At 40.4% G+C, this 19930-nt stretch overlaps 1 protein-coding gene across 11 annotated transcripts in view; it reads left to right on the forward strand.

Annotated features, from left to right (window-relative positions):
- The window catches only part of Fbxw7 (F-box and WD repeat domain containing 7), a 134452-nt gene that overhangs the window by 84451 nt on the left and 30071 nt on the right, over positions 1-19930 (forward strand). The gene's annotated exons all lie outside the window — the stretch shown is intronic.

A 19930-nucleotide genomic window follows, 5' to 3' on the forward strand; every position in this document is an offset into this window, starting at 1 on the left:
TCCTGGCTATTCTAGGACAGTTTGCACTTCACCAAGCCTCAGACAGGTCAGGACACTCGCAAAGAGAAGGTCGAAAGACAAAGCAGCAGCAGGCCTTGGGTTCTCAGCCTCTAAAACTTGTAGTAGTTTCTTTGGATTTGGTGGTTAGTGTGTTAGTAATGTGCCTGCGTTACATGTAGAGAGTATTTATCAACCAGGAGGAGTTTAAAAATGTCAAAGCCGGGAAAAGCTCCTGTGAACCATGGCTTGGTTCCTGTTGATCTTAACACTGCAAAAGAGTCCCTGCCACATCAGACCGTGATGAAGATATTTAGCATTAGCATCATCGCCCAGGGCCTGCCCTTTTGTCGACGCCGGGTAAGTCTGTCACACTTGAAAAGCAAAAATGTTTGTTTAAATGCTTGTTTGTTTTCTCTCCTAGTGAAGCAGTGCCACAGGTTTCTGTGTGTGTTTGTGAGGAAGGCCAGCAGTGCACAGTGTAGCCAGGGAGAACTTACACAGCACTAGCCTAGACGATGATCTGGATGGAGCCTGGCAGGGGGTCTCGTTTATTTTTTCATGAGATTAGAATCCTGTAACGACATTTCAAACTGGTTAACATGGAAAAGATATGTCTTGAAATATGTGAATAAAAATTACAATCTCAATTTTGAAGCTCTTGTTCTGATGGGATCCAGAAGCAGCAGCTGGTGTGTCCCATCCATGTGGGAATACAGCATCTAGTTCAGAGCGCATTCCAGGTACTTAGACATCTTTGGCCCTTAAAGCTGGGTTATTTTTAAAAGCTGTTTCATGAATTAAAACTTAATAAATTAAGAGAGATGTCACTTTTTTGCTGAAACAGAAGTAGCGTGCTGCTGTGTGACACATCCGAACTAACGTGCATTTTGTGACTAGTGTTAATGTTAATCAAGACCCATGGATGTTTTCGGTGCAGCCTACTGAAGCTGTTAGGATTCGCTAGCAGTACATGTTTCTTCTGACTTAGCTGGTGTTGCCATTTTTAATTATTTACTAGAGTGATATATTTATGGAGCTGAAATACATTTATGACCCTGAACACATTAGGCCCAAACACGTGTGTATTCATGTAGGAACACATTCATGCTTGCACACACAGTCACTTTGGAAACAAATCATAACTTTAATCAATGTTGTTAGTGTCTTACATCTCTTATATAGTTCCGTTTTTAAAACTGAAGAAGACAAGTAGAATAATTCATAATACTAAAAAAATAGTCTCATCTCTGTAAAGAGTTTTTTTCCTTTTGCTGAGACTTAAGTAGGTTTTGTAATATTTTTTTTCTAATTGCTTAGTTCCTTTTGAGTGATTTCAGCTTCTGTCTGAAGTAAATGGTAGCTGTGCTGTAAAACAGAGTTAAAGCAGTGTTTTAAAGCCGGAAACAGAAGTGCCTCTCTTGTCCTGGCTCTTCTTCCTTTCTTCCCTGGTCTTTCACCTGTCAGTTTGAAAGCTTCTGTGGACTGGACTGAGGTCAGCACTCACATTTACAAGAGGCCTCTAACAGCTGTAAAGTCACGCGTAAAATAGCCGATGAATTTAGTCCTTTCGTAAAAGAAAATACCAACACAAAGAAATTCGAAAGACAAAATTTAAACTTATAAAAACATGAATTCTTTCTACACTAAGTATTTAAAATATTAATAACCAAGTTAAATTTATCCTGTTCTTACTTTTGGAGTTTTAGTAGGTGGGAACTGCGTAGCCGCTGGTCCTGTGGGAAGAAGGACCCGGAGGCTTTCCTGGAGGCTTTCTGATGTCACTACCCTGACTTCTCTAGGTTGCTATCCTTTGTTATAGCTGTGTACCTGCAATGCCATGATAAGACTAAGTATGAAAATAAAAGTTGTACTAGAAAATTAGAAGTAAAAAAGTGTCTAAAGAAATCAGCACAGTGAGTTTTTGTGTACCTGCTTGTAGCTGAGTGTTGCACGTCTCGTGCTTGCTGACCCTGAGAAACACCAGGCCAGGAGGTCTGCTCTTCCCCGTTTGCTTTCTTAAATGGATTTACATTATCTGGTAATTCACTGACTTCTCTCCCTGGTACACTGTGGCAGGGATTTTAAGTGTATTTTGTTGGTGAGAGAATTCTTCTGAAGTGCCATATAGTTGATTATATTTTATGCCAGATGTTTGAGAGAACATGATATCCCTTCTATAGATGCTGAGTCAGTTCATGTTTGCAGGGCTAATGTTCTGAACAAAATTGAAAACATGACATAAGAGAATTGTGAAAAATTCTTTAAAGCCTTAATCATAGCTACAGTTTCGGCCTCTCCCCCTCCCTCTCTCCTCTTTAGAAAATGTGCTTGACTTATTATCAAGTGTCATATCAATGTAGGTAGTCCGATTTATCCAGTTTTCTAGACGCTCACCCGAAGTATATGAGCATTAAATTTTTGTAGCAGTAAATAAATATCAAACTAGCTACTAATTAGCAACTGTTGAGGTAAAATACTTTAGCATTAATGAACCCATCAGCTAGAATGTTAAAAACCAACTCTGCAGGGGCCTGGAAAGGTGGTTCAGGTGTTAGTAGTACATACTGTTCTCACAGAAGGCCGGAGTGTGGTCGCCAGCACGTCAGGTGGCTCACAACTCACCTGTTCCTGCTCCAGGAGATCCTGGCCTCTTCTGGCCTTCATGCACAGACCCCCTTCCCTGCTATACATACACATACATATCATTAAAAGAATCTTTTAAAAGATAAGCTCTATAGGTAATTCTTAGTATCAAGGAAATTTAGGAATAAGCCATGATTATCCTTTGGGAGAATGGAAACATTACACGAGCTTCTTATTCCTTTGCAATTGGGATGCCTTTAATTATGGATAGTTGTATGTTTCTGATATCCCAATTTCATTATTTTTCCACATTTTGAGGATATCTAAAACAAGGGTGCAGAATTGTTTTCTTTTTACTAAGAGAAATATTGGTGACTCTTACAGTTGGTATATTTGGAGAAAGCCACTCTTAATGTATAAATCTCATTTACTGATTTCAGCTTTGGAACACCTAAGTATTTAGACTATTCTTGTAGAGTTATTTTGTCAGAGATTTTGGAGTGATATGCAGTTGTTGGTATAGATAAGATCCCTCCCCCACTCCCAGACAGGCCTTTTCTGTGTGTGGCCTGGCTGCCCTAGAACCCACTCTGGGGAGCATTATGGCCTTGAACTCAAAAAGATCCTCCAGCCTCTGACTCCTGAGTGTTAAGATTAAAGGTGGCTACCACCTGGCTTAGATCTTTAAACACCTGGTTGTGCTGGTTCCTGGTCAGATCATGGCCTCCGCGCAGCTTGTGTGTTTTGGGTTTGATTGGCATAGGTTTGAGCAGCCGGAAGAATGGGTGGGGTAAAGCTTGGTGACAGGCAGGTGTGCGTGTGGGAAAGGACCCCGGTTCCTTTTTTGTAAACTGTTTGTGTTTGTTTCTTGAAGCGTTGTTGCTGTGTAGTTCGTGCTGGCCTTGAACTGGAGATTGTCCCACCTCAGCCTTCCTGGCACCAGTATTAGAGATGTGCACCACCACGCTTGGCTTTAAGGAGCCCAGTGTGTAGTCTCGGTACTGCTCTTTCTGAGCCTTTAGTCCGCACCTGACTTAGATGCACGTGAAACACTGTAAACCAATAAGCTTCTCCAGTTGGTAGACACAGGAGTGGAGACTCCAACAAGTGAACTCTCCCAGGTTTGCGGTGAATGACAGAAATGGTGTTTAGCCTTGGAATTCTGGTCTTATAGGTACCCGCTAGCCTTACTCCCATCCTTTGTGGGCTACACCCCACAGACTTTTCCCTTACAAACGTGACACTTTTCAATTTTTGTAGCAGAGCCCTTTTATAATCTTAATCTGTCTTGGGTAATCGCCTTTAAGATTTTTAATTTAAGTCACACATTATGAAGCCGTTTTACTCGATGAAAATCCTGAAATGTTGGTGTCACCTGCTGGTTTGTAACTAGGTGGCTGTGCTCAGCGGGCAGCATTGAGACGGGCCTCCGTCACCCTGGCGCGGGTCCCTGCTGTGCACCAGGACAAAAGTGACCCTCACCCTTCAGCAGTATTGCTCTGAGTGTGGTCAGACATAATTTAATAGGTTGTTTTGTATGCATAGACGCATTAGTTCAGGCTGTATGTAATTTTAATCATGTTCTTCCAGTGGGCTTTAGACCAGGCAGTCAGACCTTTTCCACAAAGGTCTGCCACAGGTCTTAAGCAGTTGTGTTATTTCCTAGGAAGAACATCTCTGATTATTCCTTTTGCAGTAAACTCTTCATGTCTGTAACATGTTCCTAAAGACTGTGCCACAATCATGATGGCCTTTCTTGATAATGCAAATGTATAAATTACTACCATTCTGAATTTAGAAATGTAGTGTCTCCCCAAATTATCTAACTGAATAGTTTATATAGTGACATTTTGTTTACCTCTAATATTTAATGCCTCTTACATCTCAAAAGTAGGACATGCTTATATGCAAAAGGTTTTTCTTTACTTCCTAAATTGTTAGTAATTTTACTGCTCAGAAACAACCAAAACAATAGTTTTAATTATTTTTAAACCAAATTGACGGTTGTACCCATTCTTAATGAGTTGCTAGTGTTTCTCCAAGACCATGAGTACTGGAAAGTGTCTGATCTGCACATAAATGTGCCGTAAGTGTGCCAAATACATGATACTTGTACAATTGGTAGTTTGAATAGTGACACGCTTTGGCTATACACACACGCACACACACACATTTCTAATCATAGCCTTACACACAGATTTGTAGGTGTAAAATTATTTGGTAAAGGAAATTAACTTTATTACATTCTTAGTGGCTAGTGATAAGTCACTTTTCAGAAAATTGTACCAGTTATAAAAATACCACAGGAGCATTCTGATATTATTAAAACATAAAGATAATACCAAGCCTCTTTATTCTTACTGAAACATTTTATGGTCATTTACTTAGGTAATATCTGTCCTGGAATTTTCATTAAGTATGTATCATTATTTTTTATCAAAAAATGTGAAAATAAATCCAAAATTATTTGTTCACGGTGATCGTTATTGTGAAAAGGGATGTTTGCCATAGAATTGTCGTCTGTATTATTTCCAACTACTAAGGATTTTCTACTTTTCTCATGTTCTGTTGTTTTTGTACAAATGATTGCTTACATGTCTGATTTTTAAAAACGTATTTCTGATTCAGTGTCTTCTCTTTATTGCTGGTCTTCTGATAGGTGCCTTGGTTTTTATGTCACATAATACTCTACATTTCTGAATTTTAGTGAGGTATTTTTACAGTATAAATGCAGCCTCTCCCAAAGTGTCCTGCTATTAATAATCTCTGCTGCGAGAGTCCTTCTCATGCCGGCAGCAGCTGCCAGAGAGACTTGCCTGTGTCTTACACAGTGTTACTTAGGGCTAGCATTTTTGTCATAGCTTCACCAATTAGCCACTTTCTAGGCTTTCCTTGCTCTCCCCTTCCTTCTGAATTCCATTCTTGGCATAATTAGCCTTCATTCATTGTAGTTTTTAGCAAGTCTTCTCATCTAAGATGCCTCAACAGGCAAATCAGTTTTCACTCAACATCTGTTTCCAGGAACCTTCGGTTGAATATACAGACACGTGTGGATATCTCTTTAACAGAGAGATATAAAACCTTTAAACACGCATCAACCCCTTGTGTTAGCTGTGAGACTGTGGCTCCAGGTCCTTCCTCAAGGCACTGGTTCTGCCTTAGGAGTCCTCGTATTCTCCTCAACCTGCTGTGTGCCTGCTGTGTAGAAACTGGTGGCTTCAGAGAGGCTGTCAACTCTGACTACAGAGGATGACTCCAGAACTTCTTTACGCTGCAAGTGATGTTCAGGAGGAAGTTAGTATAAATATTTGTGTGACTGGCTTGTTGAAATAGCTTGTTAAAGTTGAAAATTCCAAAATTCCTTCTAAGAGTTTTTGTGCCATTAGAGCACAGCATGTTTTTGTTTTCTGTGTTTTAAAATGACGGTGCAGCTGTGATTTTGAATATTTCATTTTCTAAATTTAACCAAACTCAGAGTTTGACACTTAATTTTAAAAGTAATTACTACTTACCGAGTTTGAAAGCGAAGGCGAAACAAAAGTGCGGTATAGTCATCTAGGAGGTCCTTTTGAGAGCCGTTTGGGAGGCACAGGGACACAAAAGTATCAGGAAAGGTAGAAGAAAGAAAAGCATAATACTTAGAAGAGGAAGATGAGGACTGTGGGAGCCCATCTCGAGGGAGCTTTAGAGTGAGGGGTAGAGCTCTCCACTCCGGCGTCAGAAGGGCTGGCATTTGCAGGTCCTCTCTGTCTTCCCAGGCTGCCAGTTGATGACTGCGTCACAGCATGCAATTTAAAATCCCGTCCGTCCTTTTCTTCCTAGAACTGTGCATGCCTCGTGCGCAGCTGTGAGTAAATACAGCAGAAGCCGCGGTTTCCTGGGGAGGCTGTGCTCTCGCTAACATGCCACAGTTACATTCGTGGTAAAGCCTCACGCCATTGTAACACACAAGGGAAGATGTCTAAATGAGAGTCAGTAGTTAACAAAGACTTCAGAGTAGCTTTGCTTTCAAACATGGTGTTTGCTGCGCTGGCCATATGGGAAGCGGGGCGGTAGCTTTGCGTGCACCTTGTTCCTCACGTTACGTCTGCAGCTGCAGGTTATCCGCCTGCACGGAGTGCCTGGGACCAGGTGGAGAGCTTTTCCCGACTAGGGAGAGAAATGCTGTGCTCTCACAGAGCTTAAACTCTAGTTTAAGGAAGCCAAAAATACTCGTTCAGATGCTCATGTTTGATGCCAGAACATGAAGTAGTGACGAGACACCACTCAAAGCATTTCTACCAAAAAACTCATATAATACATATAATACTCAGATAATCACGTGAAGTAGTTGAGTTACATCGTTTCTATTTACATGTGTGAGAGCTCTAAGGCACAGGAAGGTTTAATAGCGCGTCTTACAACTAGGAGTTAATAGCTCTTCTCAGTCAGGAGGCCAGGTGCAAGCCCAGCCTCTGCTATGCCCTGCAGTGAGGACTCACTCACTAGTCTCCCTTGTCATAGGAGGCTGGGTTTTCCATCACACTGCCCGCCAAAAGATGCCGAGTACATGGGACAGAGTTTGGGACTTTGAATAAATCTGTCTATAAAGCAGGTCATCCTTATAGACTTCACACAGAATATTCTCAGTATGTAATTATGGCATTGCTTTCTAGGCATTTTTGTCATTGAGTTTTACTAGTATTGGGGTTTTACTTCCATTGTTAAATCTAGGCATAAAACAAATTAAATTAGCACATGACATACAAACCTACAACCACACTGAAGAAACACTGAATCATCTCTAGTTACCCACAGCGAGCTATACAAGATGGTTAGTAGCCTTCATATCAAAGGGCAGGGCTACTTATGTTTGTAGCTCACACTTCAAGAAACAAATTGAATAGTGAGCAGAGATGAAAAATATACTAAACATAAACTTGCAGGTAGGTTCCTAGCAAAGTAAATACTTTGAAATAAAGCTGCACAGCCCCTTGCCTGCATACGGGAAATCGAACAAGCCCTGAAAAATCTTAAATCTCACATATTGTGGCCTTCTTTAATATTAGCCAAATGTTTATTTATTTTGCTGCAGAAATAACCAATGTAACGGGCTAGGAGTTTCTGTGATATGTAATATATGTGCCATATGACTGTTCTAAAATCCAGAATGCGCATATAAGAACTCAGCTGTCTTCAGAGCTAGAAAGCTCAGTCTGTTGAATTGTAAGATTCATAACTATAATTTACATATAAAAATGGAATGCACTTAGAAATGTCAGGGTTATCTAAGCTTTATCTTAAGTCCCTGTACAGATACATATGCATATTTAAAGTATGCATTACATAGATAAATAACCTAAATTTTATTGCCCTAGTTATAGGTAGGTCATTGTAATATAATGATAGTTTGGAGTTTAAATATCGTCTTTCATCAGTGATTAAGATACAACAGATGTATACATTAAATCATGGGAAAGAACCCCAACCACACTTAAAGATCTGTGTACATTAAAATAAGATCAAAGCTAATTTCACTGTAACCTTTCATTACAGATTTCTGTTTTGTTGATTTTGCTAGTATTGTAAAGTTGGATAAGACAGAGAGGCTTCCCTTAAGGAGACCACCGATGCCTTTCTGTCTCTTGAGAGATGTATCCCCTGTTCTCATTCTGCAGTCATCCGTCAGAACCCAGAACAAGCTGGGCACGATGTGCATGCCTGCAATGTCATCACTTGGGAGACCAAGCCTGGGCAACCTGGGCGGCATACTGGGGCCCTATCTAAAATAAGCCAAACCCATAGGCACGTGGTTTCATTCATTCACCAAATAGGAATTAGATGGGCCAGACACCATTGTACTTACAGGGTACACTTATATTTGGACTGTGCCAGAATACGGTGTGTCAGCAGACTCTTATTTTTATTTTTAATTTATTAATTTTTATTTTATGTGTATTTGTGTTTTGCCTGCATGTACGTCTGTGTTGGGATGTCACATCACCTGGAGCTGGATTATAGACAGTTGAGAGCTGTCATTGTAGGTGCTGGGAATTGAGCCCGGGTCCTCTGGAAGAGCAGCCTGTGCTCTTAACCACTGAGACATCTCTCCAACCCTCAGACTCTTTTATTTTGCACTTAAAAATATTTGAGAGAGAGAGAGAGAAAGAGAGAGAGAGAGAGAGAGAGAGAGAGAGAGAGAGAGAGCGCATATGTATGCAGGTCTCCATAGAATCCAGAGATATTAGATCTTCTGGAATTAAAATTACAGGCTGTTGTGAGCCAACTAATAATGAGTGCTTAAATCCAAACTCAGATCCTCTACAAGAGCAGTGCACATGCTTAACTGTTGAGCCATTTCCCAGCCCTCTTTATTAAACACTTTTAAAAATAGTTGCAATAAGTTGTAATAAAGATTTTTTGTAAGTGTACACTCATAAGTACACACACACACACACACTTTACCTAAAGAGTATATGTGATTTTATCTTAATCATTTGTTTATAACAAGACTTTTGTTTGAGAGTCTTTAGTGTCCTGTCAACCACATCCCGATAACTTGCTTATGAATTATTCCTGGGCTAGAACTGTGTTATCTGCCCTCCATCTCCCTGACTTTCTCTGAAAAGTTATTTAAATTTATTATCTCTAACACATAAATCATCTAAATAATAGAAATAATCTAAGTTTTTTAAATGTTATGTAATTTTTTTGTTGTTGAAGTAATAGCATCTCCCTGCCCAAGGTAGATAAATGTAGGCCTAAAGAAACCCAGAATGGAAAAGGTTAAATGCTGACCCTAAAACACACAGACATGCTTGTTGTGGGTTATTTTGTGATATCTTCATGTGATGATATTGAGATCTGTTTTGAGAAGAAAAAAACAGTAATATTGAATAAAATTCTGTTGCGTTAAATTTCGTCTTTACTGTTTTTGCATGTGGACATTGGAATTTGTTATTCCTGTGCGTATACGTTTGCTTGTGAATGATTCGTATGTAGGAGTTCACGTGTGTGAAGTTACAGCTTTTCAGTCACCCGCAGAAACCTCTGCAGCTTAGCCTTTCTAAATGTCACTGTTACTACTGCTGTGAACACGCAGAGGCAGTATTGCACTGTTCTGTGAATATTGTCTGCATTTGGGGATTTTTAAGCTGCTGCAGTTCTAGGCTTGTTCTCGGATGGACGATAACAGTGTATCTCACCTTGCAACGCACAGTTGTTCTGCTTTGTTAAGTTGAATTCCAGTTCTTATGTTTATTATGCAAAGCTCTTGTTTTACAAAAACTCATGTCCTTAATTGGTATTTGAAGTCAAGGAATATGTTGTTAATTAACAGAGTAAAATTCATTTGAGTTAGACAGTAAAATGTGAATAAATTAATGCATGAAAATAGGCAAACTACTAAAATCAGTGCAATTTGTCCTAATTGTTTTCGAAAGAGCCTTCTAAGGATGTGAGGAAAATGTTCATCAGCTTGTCAAGCAAACAAAACCTAAATTAATAGATAATCTTACTTTAAGATTCTTTAATTGTACTATTTTTGTAAAATGTACTATTTTTAATATTAAAACGGTAAGATTATTACACACTTTGTTACAAATTTTTATAGTTCTTTTTTTTCCTGACTCTCACTAAGAGAAAACTGAGCCAGTTGTATTTCCATCTATTAATTTGATGTTTTCATTGCTTCCTGCGATCCAAGGACTGCTCCACCCTTGGAAACACCAGTGGACACAGCAAACCCAGTCTTCACTACTGGTTCACATCAGAACAGCCAAGGGCTTAAGGAAGTGGAGGAGTGGAGGGTGGTACTGTCCAGACCGGGGCGTGAGCTCTCACCACACTGTTTACCCAGTCACCCTTACTACGTGCATCCATAGCAAGTGAGCCTGTGTAAGTGGACACAGTAAGTGCCTGCCTCCTAGGGTGGAGTCCACAGGAAGCGTGGCTGGGTAGCCAGAGCTCACGGTCCTCAAGCCCATGTGGCTAAGGAGTGTGATCAGGTCTCAGTATCAATATATCTTCTACTTACGATTTTTAGAGGAAGTATTTTAATTATTTTTCACATTGTAAAAGAAAATGCATAGCATCAATTTTGAATAGTCTTTCTCTCTCTCTCTTTTTTTTTTTTTTTTGGTTTGCTGCGTGACTGGTAATTACTGCCTATAGAAAGTTAATGTGATTTGGTTCTACCTTCATTATGTAGATTCATTCAGTGTGACTACCCTGTATAAAAATTAACCCCATTATGTCTCTATCAATGAGAAAATGATACGTGACATCTTTGTATTTTGTCTGGTGTTGGGTTGAAATGCCGTTAAACAGAATCTGTACAAGTGCTAAGAATTGAAAACAGTCTACTGATTCATGTGTTCTGTCAGTTCATGTCTCCAGTCAATCCCCTGCAGTATGAGTTTCCCTTCCCGCAGCCCCTCAAGTTCAGCAATTCAGAAAAGGAGCGCACTTGTTGGCATCTCTGGAAGTGACCTGATCAAAGCGGTGCTGTTTCCCATGCAGGAGACTCTGAAGCTGTTGAGGAACTGGCGCCAGATGCTACAGACACCTAAACGCTGAGACTTTGCTTTGCAGCTCTTCTTCATCCTTTTGTGTTTCAGTCCTGTGGGAACCATGCTTTAACATGCTTACATGTGTGTAGCCACACACACACAAACATTACTCTGGTCTGCACCCCTGTCTAACAGCTTATCAGCTCTGTTCCGGCTGCAGCCGCGTCCCAGAGAAATGTAGCTCTGCTGTTTTCCCATCAGCTTTGTTACCGTGCGGTATCTCTCAGCTGCTCACGCTCATTACCATACAGCTGGCGTGGAGAGATGAGGAGGAAGCAGGCAGGAGTTGTACTGGCTACACGAATAAGAAGCTCTTTTGCAGATGGGCTGCTGGCAGATGGGCATGTGTTTGAGCAGGTTTTACTAATGACAGAGTGTGTTAAAAATCCTTCTGAGAAAGGCCAAGGTCATTGTCATGGATTTAGAGCTTTCGAGGTTGTTCAGTTTTGTATAGAACAGACCTTTTTAGAGTCTTATTTAATGCGCAAGGTAGTAAGTGGCAAGCCCCAACTTCAAAAACATCTGATGAACTTTTCTTTATTTTAGTATGTTTTATTTTTCTCTACCATGATCTAAGAAGCGTTGATTCCATCAGTTAGTGTCTCACCAGTTCTTGCTGTTATAGTCAAGCTTCATAAAAAAAAAATTGATTTGAAAAATATAATAGCGTTCGGTTTTGCTATCTAATGTTAAAATATTAGAAATGAAAATGACAGAAGAATTGGAATTGTGAGTGTACAGTGTTGGGTCTACTGGAGATTAAGCGTGTGACACACACTTGTGAAGCTAGGCAGACATGAGATGAAAAGAGGCATGTCTTTTGCTCAAATGTCCTGTGTTTTTCATACCCATAAAAACACATGAGAGCAAATCGAAATAACTGTCAATACTTCCTTTAAAAGTTCTGTCACGTGAGGTCGCGCACACTTGTACATCAGGATCTGGGAGGCTGCAGCAGTTTGATGCCTCTCTGCTGCAGGGTGAGTGCCAGCAGCCAGGGCTGCGCACGGAACAACAGCAGCAAAATACTTGAGCATCTTCTCACTCCTCTGCCCCCTCCCTTTGTTTTGTTTTGTTTTTCAAGACAGGATTTCTTTGTTTGTTGCTCTGGCTGTCCTGGAACTTGCTGTATAGATAGACCAGGCTGGCCTCGAACTCACAGAGATCTGCCTGCCTCTGCCTCCTAAGTGCTAGGATTAAAGACATGCATCACCACCGCCCAGTTTGACCCCTTCTTATTAAATCATTTTTTACTTTGCCCAAATTTCCAATTTTATTTTTTTATTAATTTATTTATTTATTAAAGATTTCTGCCTCCTTCCTGCCACCGCCTCCCATTTCCCTCCCCCTCCCCCCCCCATCCCCCCCCCCCNCAGTCAGGGTTCCCTGCCCTGTGGGGAGTCCAAGGACCTCCTACCTCCTACCAGGTCTAGTAAGGTGAACATCCAAACTGCCTAGGCTCCTACAAAGCCAGTACGTGCAGTAGGATCAAAACCCAGTGCCATTGTTCTTGACTTCTCAGCAGTCCTCATTGTCCGCTATGTTCAGCGAGTCTGGTTTTATCCCATGCTTATTCAGACCCAGTTCATCTGGGCTTTTTTATATATATATATATTCTGTCTTAGTAGCAAATAATTAAAAAGAAGAGCTAAAGTAAAATACAGCTAGGAAAGGCTATGTAAAATGTGAAGGGTCCACCTTAATGTAAATAAAACTCTTTTGTTAGTGGAGATTAAAATATATGAATGCACATTATGTATAAAATATAGATAGCAAATTTGTGGTTTGCGATTATAATGTGTTTGCTTATAAACTTTCATGTTTATATTGGGGGGATTGGTAAAGTAGAGGAACAAAATTCTGTTAATGCCTGTAAATAAATAAAACTATCTAAGATTTGCAGGAAATGTTGTGCACTAATAAACATTATTGAAGTATTTTTCTCTTATATAAGTTTTTATTCAGTGGGGCACATTTAAAGGTATGGGAAGTCCTAATCCATTCCATTCCATTTTCATCATGTCTCAAATTGTGTTTCAGACACAGCATTTCCCTAGGAAGAAAATACATAAATAAATGAACTTATAACTAATATATAATAGAATAAATTAAATAACTAGCATTTTAAAATTATTTCTGTAGGTCTGTATTTATCTGGTAGAGTATATCTTACGTTACCAATAATCTCTTTAAAAAAAGTATTATTTGTTGATACACCACAGACGCATCACAGTGGAAGTGGTCACGGCTACCATGAAGCCTGTAGTCTGGGGGGGGACGACAAGTAGATGATGTGTTCACACTGTCACTGTGACTGACAGCTTTAGAATGGGGAGCTGTAGGAGGAAATTAGAAATAGCCTATGCAGACGACTTCCGCTATTTCCTCTCCAATACCGAGCTCCTGAGCTTCAGGGCCAGTTGGTACATGGTACATCCTAGTTCGGATGTCTCAGAGATGTCTCGTGCTCTTTGCTCCCATCCCCCAGAAAACAGCAGCAACAAATACAACCCTGGTTCGTCATTCGTTGTCTTCTGTCCTTCTGTCGGCTTTGTGTCCACCCTTATGCACCTGTGAGTGTCCACTTATTCCAAGCCGCCGTTGCCTCCTGCCTGCCTGGTGACAGCTCCATCACAGGGTGAGCCCGTATCCTCTCTGAGTCACTTCCCTGCTTTTAACCTCGCATTCGAAATCTAGGAAGGTTCTCCATTCACGTCTTTCTTGATGGACACCCAGTAGTAACTTTTCGTGGCTTTTATGTAAAGAAAAAGTTCTTTAGAAAGTTTTGTATAATTCAGTCTTTTCTCATTTTCTCCCCTTATTCTATCCACTAGCCATCCATGGTCGGGTCGTCCTGCCCTGCCCCTGCCATGCTCCAGCCCAGTTCAGCGACCCCTAGACTAGAGCAGATCTTACCGTTATCCGCTCTCCTAGCCTTCTGCAGCACAGTTTCAGAGCCTCTCCGTTTTCTTTTCCTCCTGCAGTATAACCCAAGCCATGAGGTTGAGCCCATGCTTAGCAAATACAGAGTAGACAGCAAAATGAGTACTGTATTGAAGGAATGGGTGTCATTGGAAATTAAAATAGCCATATAAATCTACTTGTCAAAATCATGCCGTCTGGTACGATGAAGGTAGAGACAGGATAATAAAATACTGGATAAATTTACAGAGACACACAATCACTAACAGTGATGTTTGCTGTGAGGAAGGGACAAGTGTGCCTGGGTCAAATTGGCATCTATTAAATATGGATTGGCTCTTAGGAAAAGGATGTGTATGATAAAATCCTGAAACAGGGCAGAGCCAGGTGTGATGGTGCCCGGCACTGGAGAGCAGGTGGAGGGAAGTAGAAGGATCACCAGTTCCGTGGCAGCCTGGGCCACACAGCGTGCCGCTGTGGTGCAGGGGAGCAGGGAATAGAACACAGAGAGATAGCCACATTATATACTGTGCTTGTACTAGAATGTCTCCCGAGTCAGTATAGAAACCCTGTGAATAGCTATGTGCTACTTACAAGTGGAATATTGTTACGTTGTCATTGAAACTGAAAATATTTAGTATCAGATGAAAGCTGTGATCTCCTTCAAACATATTTGGGTTGGAGGAGTCAACAAATAACACTTGAAATAATTTCTTCAGTTATGGAATAGGATCTGTCACTTCCGTCAGTGATTCACGGGGTCAGATCATTGTAGTAAGGATGAAAAATCTTGTGGCTTCTTTGAAAAGATATTTCACTTCAGGTGCTCCAGTGTATCCTGGTCCCTGCTAACTTTCATTATTTCCTTAGAAAATAAAGCATAGGGCTGGGCATTATGGTGTGCAGGCTTTTAATTCCAGCCCTTGGGAAGCAGAGGCAGGTGGATCTCTGTGAGTTCAAGGCCAGCCTGGTCTACAAGAGCTAGTTCCAGCACAGAGACTCGATAGCTACAGCGAAACCCTGTCTCAAAGAACAAGAACAAAACAACAACAAAAGCAGAAAATAAAGCATAGGACCATGAAGAAATGAGGGTAGGACATAAAAGTTCCTAAAGGGCCTGGAGGTACAGCCCAGGAGTTAGGAGCACTTGCTGCTCTTGCAGAGGACTTGGATTCGGTTTTCAGCGTCCTCATCTGGTGTAACTCCAGTGCTAGGGTGTCTGACACCTCTGACAGCCACAGACACTTGCATCCACATACAAATGAGCAGGTGCATCCTCACACATATGTATACACACACGGAGAAATAAATATCTTAATTTTAAAAAAAGTTCTTTTAAAAGTGAGAAGAGTGCATGAAGTTAAAGTTGTACTCACTGGGTCATGCAGGGGTGGAGGGGACCCTGTTGGCTTCATGTGTTGTGAGCAGTTGGCTTAGACTTCCTTCCTCTTCCCTGATGACTGCCTGGTCTCAGTATAGCTAGTGCCGAGGATCAAGGAAGTTGTTCTTAGAAGGGACATTAGCAGTTGTGCATCCATTCTTTGTCTTGCCAATTCGTATGTGCAGTGTGTCAGTGTACACATGTAGCTGCCTGGTTTGTCTCTTCTCTGTGTCTGTCATGACATCAGTGCAGATTTCTTCTACATATGACATGTTTGCATGCTGACACGGCTCAGGAAACATGTAGAATATCTGAACTCCCAGTAATTTCTTAATTTCTGTAGCTAAAGGGCAAAATCTGCCCGGGTTTTGCTGTCATATTTTTCAGGCCTTGGGGAAGTTAAACTCTCAGCCTCTCTTTTCATATAAAATAGGGATCGTCAAAGTAGCGCCTGCATCATGAGGCTGTTGCACAGTTTTCGTGAGCCAGTGGACAAAACCACCTGGAGGAGACACGGCTCTAGTGAGTTCTCGTCCCATTGTGCGTCCTTCTCCTAGAAGGACGTCTGCGGTTAAAGCAGTTGCTTTCCCAGCTGGAAAAGAATAGCGTAGATAGCTCTGACTGTGGGCACTGGAGGAATACTCGGTCATTTTAACACCTAGTGATTATTTCCCTGCATTGTTGTCGTGTCAAACAGTGTCTTACATTTCCTAGAAATAGTTATCTCTTCATCTTTCTAGCTGGATGTGTTGTTGTATGAATTGAGGAACCCTTCCTTGTGAATCAGGAAGTCTTCTAGGATAGAGACTACTACATCTCACTCAGCTTTTTGTATTTTCTTTTGCTAATGTGTAGATTTTGCTAACCTTGACTGAATACTTGGTTAGATCTAGATTTTTTTTTTTAAAAAAAAAGCTTAACCATTAATTTCCACCTTCTCCTTCACTGTTTATAAAATAGGACACTGTTGGCCCAGAGTGTGTTTGTCAGAAATTGATCTTATTGTAGAAGGGTTTGGGTGAGGCTCACTGTGTAAATTATTCCCAGTAAACACCTTTTCTTGTGCTACCTATGTATGAACAAATGCAGTGATTTCACAAAATTTAAGTTATGGGATGGACAGATTAGTGGAGTAAATGATAGGTTGGCCTGGCAAAAGCCTGTTCCTTGTCATTGTTAAATAAAAGCTGGTGAGTAAAAATATTTATCTGTTGAAATAGCTTTAAGATGTCTTAATATGCTGTTTTGTTTCTCTAGGATATTTTTTAAAAGGAGAGGCTTAGCATAAAGAAATTATCTGTGAGTGTGCATTTTTACCTTAAGAACTAACAAATACCATGCTTTTTAAGGTTTTGCTCAAGTTTGACATCTTTTTTTACTAGTTTTAAGTTTGTATTTTAACGATGTTCCTGATAGGGTTAAAATTCTTTTAAAATGTATACACACATTGATTTGTAAACTTAAATTTTTTAAAAATTAAAATTCACTTTTCAAAAGTCCTCTCAAACCACAGTGTAGGTTCTAGCTGTGTCATGTCCAGAGCCAGAGTCTGAGCTCACCCTCAGCATCTGCTCATTCCACGCCTTCATTCGGTTAGTGGGAGAAAATCAAGATATCATTTCACAAAAAGAGCCTTTTGAAGTTAGATATCAGATATGACAACCATTTAAATTTAGTTTTTAGACATTAAGTGTCCTTGAGTGCTTATTGAAATACATCTTTAGATCATGTGCTAATTTTTAAGTGAATAAACAATATGAATTTATAAATAAAAGATTATGTCAAACTCTGCTAATGGTCTGTCTATTTCCAGCAATATGCTTTTGTATTCAAATTGTCTTTGGAATCTCCTGCACAGGTAGGGGATCATGTAAGCATTATGCTACCCATAATTCTTGCAATTTGTTAAATTATACACGCAGTAACTGCTTCAAATGTAAATTGATGTTTTTGATATGAATATTTAGCACCTTCCTTTCTTTCTGAATATAGTGGGGTGATCACTGGGTTCTTTCCTGCTCACTTGACAGTACATCAAACGCTTGAATACTTGGAAGAGCAAGTAAGCTACATTAAAAGATCACTCTGATGTACATTTCATAAAGCAAGAATGCTGGTGGTGTTTTGTTTATTAGCCTACAACCAATGCAGAATAGGTACTCAATGTTTCCAAGTAAGTGGAGTAAGCTTGTATTCACAGGCATTTTTTTTGGCAGAAGTTGCTTGTTCTTTTCCCGGCTGCCCAGACCCGAAATAATCAAACTGAAACAATATTAATTGCAACACTGATTGACCAATGACTCTAGCGTATCTAGCTAGCTCTTACATCTTAAATTAACCTGTTTCCATTAATCTGTGCCATTAATCTATTGCCATTTGGTTGTGGCCTACCAGTAAGGTTCCTTCCGGAGTCTGGCATCTGTCTCCTGCAGTGGCTACATGGCCTCTCTTTGACTACGCCTACTCTCTCTATATATCTTTTCCAGCCTGGCTATATTCTGTTAAGCCATTGGCTGAAAGCAGCTTCTTCATTAACCAATGGCAGTAAAACATATTCATAGCATACAGAGGGGAATCCCACATCAGGCATTAGAGTTTTAAATTTTTACTTAACAGGCCACCTAAGGCTACAGAGTAAGACTGACTCAAAAAAAATAAAATTGATTGAAACTATGGTGTTATTTTGAATTCTAGAAAATTACTGAGTTGATGAGTAGAAATGCCTGCTTCTCTAAGTTCAGTGTTTGAATCTGCCTTTATGTATCTGCTCACCAAGTGTTGGCCACTGAACACAATTGTCAAGTCAGGGAGTTGTGAAGCAGATCTGATGACTACCTGTTGGCCACACTGTGTCTGTGGGTAAGAGGAACTTTGGCTGAAGGTCTTCTTTAACTTGGTGGTGTGTGATTATTCTCTGTGTTCTTTTATGATGGTAGAGAATAGTTTATGATGAAATGTCCTTTCAGCTCCAGTAACTGAAAGTAAGGACATCTCTTATTGTAGTAGACATTAGCTGAAACAAATCCTGGCAGATGCAATCGTAGTCATTGGTTGTCTAACCAGTCTTTCTAAAATAGTAACTCATCAAATGTGGAGTCAAATGAGAGCAGAGAAAGCAGAGAAGCAGTGAGGTAGGGCTGCAATGTGGTAGGTTCCCCAGAATTGGCTGAGTAGGTGTAAAGAACCCCAACTGTTGCTCTACAAGTGCAACAGAGTAGCCGGGAGTGGGGTCATCTGCCCTTTGGTTCTCTTCGTGTTCCCAGTTCACTGGACTTTGAAATCGGTGCTTGATTTGAGAGATGCTTGATGTAAGAGTAGAAAATGGAGGAGTAGTTTATTGTACTTTCCACCATGTCTCCTTGTGTGGGCATGTGCACGTGTGCCTGCAGGTAAACGTGGAAGCCGGAGTCAGCATTGGGTGTAGTCCTCTGTAGCTCGTCACTCAGAGCCTGATGCTGACTTCTAGCTAGGTGCTCTAGGCAGCAAGCTCCAGGGATCTTCCTATCTTCACCCTCCTCTCGCAGCGCAGTTACAGTCTGTAATTGTATTTCCACATTCCATTCCACAGAAGGGATAGTTTTTCTCCTCAGCATCTACCAAACCTTTATCTTCTCGACTAGGTTTAAGGTTCCATGGGGCAGAAGGTTAATGTAGTATTTTGTTTGCCTTTAGTAGCATTTTGTAGAGACCAGAGTGATCATTCTGTTGCGCTGAGTAAGGTTAGCTGGTAGCTTTCATCTGTAGTTATTATCTGGATGACAGAGCACATTTTTTCTTCAGCAGCATCTGATTTTTTTGACTCAGTTCTTCCCACCTCCTATGCAATGGGGATTGGAAATGCTGAGCTCTGGAACCAGAGGCAAGGCGTGTTGAACCTGAGTGAGACCTGCCAGCTGTCACCATTTGTAGGATATTTGCTCCCTTTGGACGTTCACAGAGTCCTCGCTGTGACTGTAGGGTGCGTGAGCAATGCCATTCCCAGCTGAGCTCATGAAGGCCCAGTGACTAAGGGCACTCAGGTGTTTAACATGAGGCTCCTCTGATTCTGCTCTCCCCATCGTCCCCACACAAAGGAAGGCTACATTAGATGGCTTCCAGGTCCATTCTATGGCATAGGGATGTCTACTGCTACTCAGCTTTTTTTATTGGTTCAATAGATAGCACTGCTTTTACTTAGCTTTTAGCTTTTTTAATGCCCCAAACTTTGTCATGACTAATAGCTAATTTAACTCCAGAATTTTAAACACCTTGAAATGAATATAAGATTTGTATTAACACATAAGATTTCACGTACATGAAGACTTTTCTCAAATATATTTGGACATCATAAACAGCCTCAATAAATATGTAGGTGGATAGAGAAAATAGAAGAGTAGATTGGGTTATAGAAGCCTTACATTAAGGGAAAATTGATTTTATCATATCATCCTTTCCTGTATGTTTGCTATTTTGTTTTTCTTTTTTTTTTCTTTTTTTTCCTTTTTTTTATTTTATT

Source organism: Alexandromys fortis, unplaced genomic scaffold, assembly GCF_014885135.2.
Source record: "Alexandromys fortis isolate MF-2015 unplaced genomic scaffold, M_Fortis_MF-2015_v1.1 scaffold_102, whole genome shotgun sequence".
In the NCBI taxonomy this organism is placed as follows: domain Eukaryota; kingdom Metazoa; phylum Chordata; class Mammalia; order Rodentia; family Cricetidae; genus Alexandromys; species Alexandromys fortis.